The sequence below is a fragment of the Zonotrichia leucophrys genome, chromosome 4A, assembly GCF_028769735.1.
Source record: "Zonotrichia leucophrys gambelii isolate GWCS_2022_RI chromosome 4A, RI_Zleu_2.0, whole genome shotgun sequence".
Taxonomy (NCBI): Eukaryota; Metazoa; Chordata; class Aves; order Passeriformes; family Passerellidae; genus Zonotrichia; species Zonotrichia leucophrys.
Window position 1 is genome coordinate 5,899,711 of NC_088174.1, and position 8,709 is coordinate 5,908,419.

Genomic DNA, 8,709 nt, shown 5'->3' on the forward strand with positions numbered 1-8,709 from the left:
TGCAGCAGAGTTGTTAAAAAAAAGGCATTCAAAGGGCCTAATTTATTCAAATTTGATTTTAAAAGCTACACCTCTCTCTTGCTACTCAAAGTTATCGGTTTCTTTCTCTTATTCTGCTCCATTTAGGAAAAGCAGCAATTTATTTTGGCCTCCCTGAAGTGACTGAAGGTGCAGCCTCCAGCCTAGGCCTGCTGAGAGGGCCCAGCACTGCTCCCTGCTCCACTGGCACCTGGGATGGTCTGAGTCACTGAGTTTCCTGACTTTCCCCTTGTCCTAAGGGCAGGTAATTTCTTGGCTATTGCTCTAAAGCTGCCTTTTCCTCTTCTCCCTGCCAACACTCTGGCAGTAACTTCCAAAGAACTTTGCTGCATTCTGATTTCAGGCTGTGCTTTGAGGCCCTGCAAACCAAGATCCCTTCTCTGGACACAGACACTTGGGTCTAAATTACAGGCAGGCTTTGGGCCACCTTCTGCTTCTTTATTTTCACCTATAGCACAACTTCTCTTACTTTCTTCCTGCCTTTTATTCCTGCCTCTCTCTCTCTCCTCCCTTCTTCCCTCCTTTCCTTTCCCTTCTGTCGCACATTCTGTGACTTTGAGCTAGGTCTCAGATATTTTAAAAGCCTCTGAGTTTAGGAGCACTTTGCTCAATGGGGCCAGAAATTTACCCCAGGATGCAGAACTAACCCAAAGTCTTTATTTTCCATTTTTATTTTTCTTTCATTGTACCTAGAGGTCACTTTCTGACAGCCAAATCCCAGACCATGGACTGATGCATGAAGATTTGAAGGTACAAGTGATTGTTGTGTGAAAAGTGAATAATGGATATGAGATTATTTTGAAAGATGACTTAAAATTAAATAAATTCAAACCCAATAGTTTCTGGGAAAAAAAAAATATGGGGGATGAGAGGGAAGGACAATGTTCTCAGGTGATTTCAAAAGTTTCTGCACTTTAACATTCAGAGTTGCAGCAGCTAAATAGTTCCCCACTGAAAAGATATTTTCTTGGGTAGTGCACATGAAAGACAGGTTTCAGTAAATATAATTCTGCTCTGGATCAGAATCATTCCTCAAGGACACAACTCAGATGGGTGCTGCAAACTGATCTGATTTGCATGGAAATCAGTATATGCTTGTTGGCTGTGGTGATTTTTGGCTTTTTATAAACAGTACCAGAAATCAAATGCCTGCCTTGATATTCCTAGTCAAAATAGTTTTTAGAAATATTACTAAAACAGCAGACAACATAGAAAAAAACCCCACAACCTACATTGTACAGACATAAAAGTAAACAAGTTCAAATGTGATTTTGTTCTGATGAATTAAAAGTGAAAAAAGTGAAAATGAGAAGCAAATGAAATTTTTCATATTTTTGATATTGAGTTATTTATTTCGCATCTCATTTTCTTTATGAATTTTCTGTTTCTTTTTTTTAGTGTGGTTGTTTTGTTTGGTTGGTTTGGTTTTTTGAGTTGTATGACAACAACAGGTCCTTTCTTGGTAGAAGAAAACTTTAAAATTGAAGCCATTTGAAAAAGTGAACGTTGGTAATAGACACCTAAAAGCAACTTGGATGAGCAATAGTTTTGGGAAATCCAAGAAAATGCCTGTTGTGCTGCAAATAGCATGGGAGTTGAGGTTCTTGGTGGATTTAAAAAAAAATCTTGATGAAAATAAACATTGGAATGCTCATACAATCTAAAATGATCTTTCACAATCAAACCTCAGGCAGGACAGCACTCAGTGTTTTAAATAGATCAGGCAGAGAGATCAATATAATATAAAAGTATAGAAAAGGTATTAATGAAAAAAATCTGTTTCAAGACCAAAAAACACGTGATGGAGTGAGATATTTGCAATGTTCAGCCAACAACTGTGGGACTGCTCATACAAAAATCCCTTTATGGACCATTCTTGGTCCCCTGCCTGAGGTAATCCTGCATCTCTCTTGAAATGAGTATTGTTCTTTAAAGTGACCGTGGTACTTGAGTGCCTGGGCACAAGGGGAGTGAGATTTTCCCTTTATGGTCCTCTTTAAACTGCATTTCTTGGGAAGAGCTTTGGCCTGTACATAGAAACCATGTCACTATGCATTTTTATTTTTAAAGCTCTTCTTTAGCAAGTAAATTTACAGTAAAGTCAAATAATGTCTGCTCAATGGGGACATTAGTTAATGCTCCATTTATCTCTTTGTGAGGTCTCAGATGTCTCCACTGAGGTGTTGAAATGAGACAGGAAAGTGGTGCTTACTACCAGTCCTTTTCTGAAGGACATGCAATAGCTGTCAGAATACATTCTCACTGAGCAGCTGGAATTTTTATTTTTCCTTGTCTGTCCATGTACTTTCCAAAGGGTTTTGGATTTATGTGCCTTGGCATGGTTCCTTGGACACAGCCAGCTCTGTTGAATCATAATGTTGATGTGGAAATGGAACTTGCACTCATGAAAGATCCTGCATAAATATCAGAGTAAGGAATAAGCATCACATGAGGTGAAACATCCCTAAAATGGGCTGGTTGAGCAGTCAAAAGGGAAAATCTGACAAATATCACCTGAAGTGAAGGACATAGGCATAATTCAGCCTGCTGTCATAAGCGCTTCTAAAATTTACTGTGGAAGCTACAATTTCCTGAGACAATACCCTCACCTCTGTTTTCCTGGGGCACCCATATTGTCATCAATTAGAATTGGACTCATATATGCCAAAATATAATTGCTAGTGTGAGCTGTGGAAAAATGATGACAGTGGCAGATTTGCTGTTGCAGTTCTGGAATATTTCCCATTTTCTAATCAAAGAAGCTTACTGACCTAAAGCTATGTTAGCAACAACAAGTTTCCTATATGCCTTTCCCACAGTGTGCCAGCTAAATTGATGTTTGAACAAAATCATCCCTAGTCTAAAAACTTGGTTTATGTTTTCCTCCCTAGACAAACAAAAAACAAACAAACGAAAACATAAAAAAAATAAAATAGAACCCAAATCTGCAGGGGGAGACAATAACTTCTCTTAGAATGAATGCAGAATTCTTGGTGCATGCAGTGTCATATTGAAACATGCATTGTCACATTGTCATTTTTCATCTCATTTATGTGGGATTTTATGTATATGGCGAGGACTCTCTAACTCAGCATGTCCAGAAAATATCTAATAAGCAATGTATAGCATGGTTTTTGGGTATCATTACCATTAGCATGGATTAGTGGCATGGCTAGGTTTTTGGGGATTGTTTCCTAAGCCTTATCATATGCAAGATTAATCATTAACATTCACTCTTTAATCTGCTTTACCACATCTAAGTAACTCTCTTTGTTCTCATTCTTATCTTAACTCTCTTGATTTTTAGTACTGTATAAATGCCAGATTTGAGTGGATCTCACTCCATTCTGACACTTGGTTTTACCTTTAAAGCATTACTGGGGGGCTTGGGTGACAGAAGACCCAAGTGGGCTCAAGAAGGTTGTTTGCAGCTCAGTGAATGTCACTTCTTAATGCCTCAATCTGCTGAAGTTAGAGCAAGAATTTTGCCATTTGTTGTGCTAAGTTTATATACTTCCTAATGAAATGTGCTAAACTAGAGTTAAATATTATAAACTTATTATCAGGAACTGCAATTAGCAGGAATGTATGCTTGGAGGTTCAAATATATTTAGTATTTATATTGAATATCACTCTGCATCTGTTCAAAGACTCTCTGTAGTAACAGGGAGCTCTTTCCATAGAAATGCATATTGGAATCCTGAAATAACAGATGATAACAAATGTTGAATTATGCTGTAGCTTCAGTGTACATAATTCATCTTTGCTGATCAATTTTCATTCCCTCCATGAAATTAGAAACATGAATTCATCTGAAGGACTAAAGGAGCTTCAATATCCAACATCACATTGATATACTCTGCACCACATGGTGAGAGATTTCAACACAGCTTCTCTAGTGAACAACCAGTAAAATGTTCCTTTAATGCACATGGGTTTTATATTGCTCCCATCCCAGCTCTACTCTCCTTTCCACCCACTCCCATCACCACCTGGATTAAAAATATTTCTCTTCTGTAATTTTCAGTGATTTATATTTGTAGATCATCAGCTAAATATGAGGATAAAAGCATCCTCATGAAATCTGTCACCACTGCTTCTATGTGTGTGTCTCACTGGTACAAGTGTGTGAGAACAGGTTCTGTCGTGACCAAGGACTAAAAGGGACATTAAAGAGGCTGCCAGCACCTATTTTTGTACACATTCATTTGTGTACACTTGCGAAGTTTTCATAGGTCTTAGAGTATTTCTGGGGCATAAGAAATAATATTCCAGTCCAGTTTTATGCTGAAAGAATCCAAAGCACAATGATGCTTCAGATCGTTCTGCAGCTAAGTGGCAGAACTGGGAATAGTTACCATGAAAGCAGATTGTTTGCTATGAATGTGCTACCAGAGACTTGGTTGTTGCAATAAGAAATTTCTTAAAACAAACCATATGATAAGATCTCTGTAGGTTGAAGCCCTGTTTTTAAAAATGACTCACAAATCTGTGCTACAAATCATGATAGGAGTGTTTAAAATCACTGGGGCGTGTACTGATAGTAATGTAGTGACAAAAGCTCAGAGCAGAGTGGGATTCACAGCAGCTCTTGGTACTCTGCTCTAAGCTGTCCTTGGTGGTTGTAACTACATGGGAATACACATCTGAGTCATGCAGGTCTAAACTTGCACTGTATCTGCCTCAAAATTGAAATGCCCTTCTAGGTGTGCAGGCTTCCCTCTGGGAAATTTGGACACAAAAGGTGATTAACCCTTTCAATGGATTTATAATCTTAAATCCCATCATATTTGCCTTTTGGCTCTTCTCTTAATGGGCTCTGCAAATATCAAAATAGGTGCCCATGTCTCTTGTACCACCAAAACTGAAAACCTCAGTCTACCAACATCTAGTCAGCTCCTACCTAGAGTATGAGTTCATGGCATGTACATTTGTTTTTCAGCCTTCTGAAATTCTGACCTGATATCTCATCATGTTAAAGACCAACTTGGAGTCTCTTCCCAGTCTTGTCAGAATCAATAACATAGATCTTTCATACTTTTGCTGTGAGGGTTTGAAATGAGGAAATATGCCCTTAGTGAGAGTTATGGATAAGCTGGCGCAAAATGCAAGGAAAGAGAAACTATTACTTGCTTAAAACTTTGGGTATTTACAAACTTATTGGAAGATTTGTACTGCAGTTCCTCCTCAAATGACTGTTTAGGGAAAACTTGTATAAAGGTCAAAATTCAAGAAATCAAACTGTACCATAAAACCAAAATTTTGTAGTCAATAAAATAGAAACGGATGTGTGGTATTTACAAAGTTTAAATAAATGTCTTTACCAGAATTGATCAATCTAATCTTCTGAGAGACAGTTCAGGATAATTCTGATTTTTTATCTTGGAAGGGTGACATTTCTGTCTTTTTTGTAGAGTCTTGATCCTATGGAGTCAATAGACTTTGGCTCCTTTCTGTTTCTGCACTTAGCCCAGCATTTCCCATTATAACACAATATTAAAAATGTGTGGAAAGAGGACATCCAAATCCAATTACCTTGTGGAATGATTACATTTCCCACAAACTTGCTGTGTCTTCTCTTTTGTCTATTTATTTTATATTGGTTCACAAATAAACCAAGATAATTATGATAGCATATTTGAATTAAATAGAAAACATATATCTATTTGGGCATTATTAATACATTTAATTCAATAAATCAAAACTGCATTTACCAAACTGATGATAGCTTTTGTTTTAGGGAGGCTTTCTGGCCTAATTCTTTAAGGACCCTGTATTCATTAATAAAATATAACACTACAAATATAGAAATTTTCTGGAAAGCAGTAGACTGCTTTTGCAACTAAGTTATCTGCACATAATACTGAAGAAATTGGTTCATGGTTCTTTTTAGTGCTTCAAAAAGTCAAACCTACACATGAATACATAATACATCTTGTACCCTTCTGCAGAGGTTTCATGTAAATTCAAGTGCCCTAATTTTGAATGACATTTGAGGACCAGTGCAGGAAGAGGAATATTTTTTGTTTGGTTCCACAGTTATTTTCTGGTTTTCAAATGTTGTACCTACCACAAATTAAAGGAAATTAATTGTATGTTGCACTGCTTTTAATTGTTTGTTTTTGTGGATGTTAATTGTATTATTTAATACACAACTAAGAAGGGCTTAGATGACCTGACAATGAGGACTTGATTCAAAACTACTCAGTCTAGTATGGTATTTGTAATTCAGAATGCTGTCTTCATTATTAGCTTTGATACCTAATTCATGATCATTCTTGCTTTCCATCCTTTTGATGCCCACTACTGGAATGTCTCCCTGGAACTGGTGTCATTTTGGAAGACATATGGTATTTCTGCCCCACCCCTTTGATTAGGGTTCTGACCTGTCAGTTGTTCTCCAAGGAAATATAAATAATCAACATTGTTCTCAGTTTGTTAAAAGACCTCCCCATATGCTCCTTTGTGGCTGTCTGTTGAATTTCAGCAGCACTGCAGTGCTTTGAGCTGGCAATCCAAACATCTTCATTTAGAAACAAAACACCATACGGTATAATCAACTCCCCATACTAATTTTCTCCACTGCAGTATCATTAAAGAAATATTGTAGCATAAAGAGTAAACTGAAATATTCTTGGCCAATGAGAAGGCCAACAGCCTTCTGCAGTTGAAGATATTTTTACTTATTTTGCTACTGTAATGTCTGAATTCTTCACAGTTTCAATATATTCTCCTAGCACATTCCTGTCTCCCTTTGAGCAGGATCTGAGTTACAGAAATTCATGTCTGAGGAATCAAACACTGCAGACTCTCATCACTGCCCCAGAGGGCTCTGACTCTCTAGAGGAGCTGGAAACTGAACCTGAAAACTGAAACTTCCAGCCCAGAGCAGATAGCCAGAGGATTGCAATCCCTGCTGTGGAGTCAGTTGTTACAACCTGGAACCATTTTTCTTCTGCAAAGCTTCTGTTGTGCTAAGGCTTGAACAGAAGCCAATGATTTGGATGATGCACAAGGTGGAAGATAAAGCTTGACTAAGCATAATCTGGTAATTAATGTCATATTAATGCTTTCAACACTTCCTCTGTGATTGGGATTTCTTCCCTTTCAAGAATAATTTGAAGCTTGGAAGCAGCTGAAACATTGGGGCTTTTTGTGACTTGTTACTATTTAATATCTTCACAAATTTGAGGCTTAGGGAGTCCTTTAAGCTCATGCTCAGAATTGGGAGGTTTTTTTCTATTTGTCTTTCATTAATTAGTGAATCCCCTGAAAAGAGGTTGAGGAGGGGGCCCTCTTCAAAAATTGGCTGATGCAGACCAGCACAACAAATACTGAAAGTACTTGTCATGAGAACTTTGTTAAAATAGCTGAATGAAAAGGTATTGAGTTCTTTGCTTTTTGAGCAATACAGTAAATCTCACTAGTTGTGAGGGGTTCTCCCTCTCTCTCCTTAACGCTGTAAGCCAACATAGGAAAAATGCACCGAAGTCATGTAGGGCATTAACGTGGCTTTTTAATGTCTCCCTCTGTCAAACATCACTAGCATGAGAAGCAAAAAAAACCAGGATGGTGTTTCTACTTTGGGAAGCTTAGCTGAGATTTTGATGAACAGAGGCTACAGAAATGGTTTTTGGAGAAAGGCATGCTCTAAAATAGTCTGAAAGCTAAATTAATAAGTCAATTCTTACAACCTTTCCAATATAATTGCTATTTATATTTCCTGCCAGACACTGTATAGACAAAGAGAAAATGATCAAAGTCATTCTTGCTGGTGCCAGTCTGCTGTTAATGTCATTAATTGTTTCTCAACATTACACATGTCACTGCCTCAGCTAGGGTCAAATTAAGCGAAAGCAGGATGGAAACCCCTTTTTATTTGTTGATCATTTACTTTTGACATCTGTAGAAGAATGGAAGCTCTTTAAAAGAAAGAAAAGCTTAAATGACAGTCTCTGATTTATTGCTGCAAGCAAAATTGAAAATAGCTTTGATTCAATAATTTGCTTATTACTCAAGCACTGCTCAACTCGATAGTTTCAAAAGACTTACATATACATTACTTATATAGCCATCAGGTCTACAGGAGAGAAGAAAACACCTCATGCTCTTTATGAATAAATCAGGAAAACAAAGAGGTATAAATCCTCAAAATTCTGAAGCTCCAGACATCTGAAAGTCAAACTGAACACCACTGAGATCTTCATGCAATCAGAAATTTAAATGTTTTATATATACAGGTGTTGGGGAAGATATAAAAAATAAGTGGGGTAGGGGTTGATTTTGGTTTTATTTGGTCTTGGTTTTGCATGACAAGTTGTCAGAGATTGTTCTGAATAGTTTTGTCACTGAATTTGTGTTTGAAGTTGGAATAGTCTGTAAATGTTGGGAATCACTGTTTCCCAGTCCAGTCCTTAACCCCACAATACAAATATGTATTAAAGCACTCTGAAAGCATTGACTGGCTAGGAAAATAGAAATTAAACATATCCTGTGTGTGTTTTGCACAATCCAGTGAACCTTTTGAAAGGACAGAACAATGGGTTTTTTAGTAAAAAAAAAAAAAAAAAAAGAAAAAAAAAGAGAGAAATTTCTTTTGCCATCCAGAAATTGATGGAAGGGAAAGAAGCAGTGATGTATTAGGAAAAATGTATTTTGTATGGTGTATTT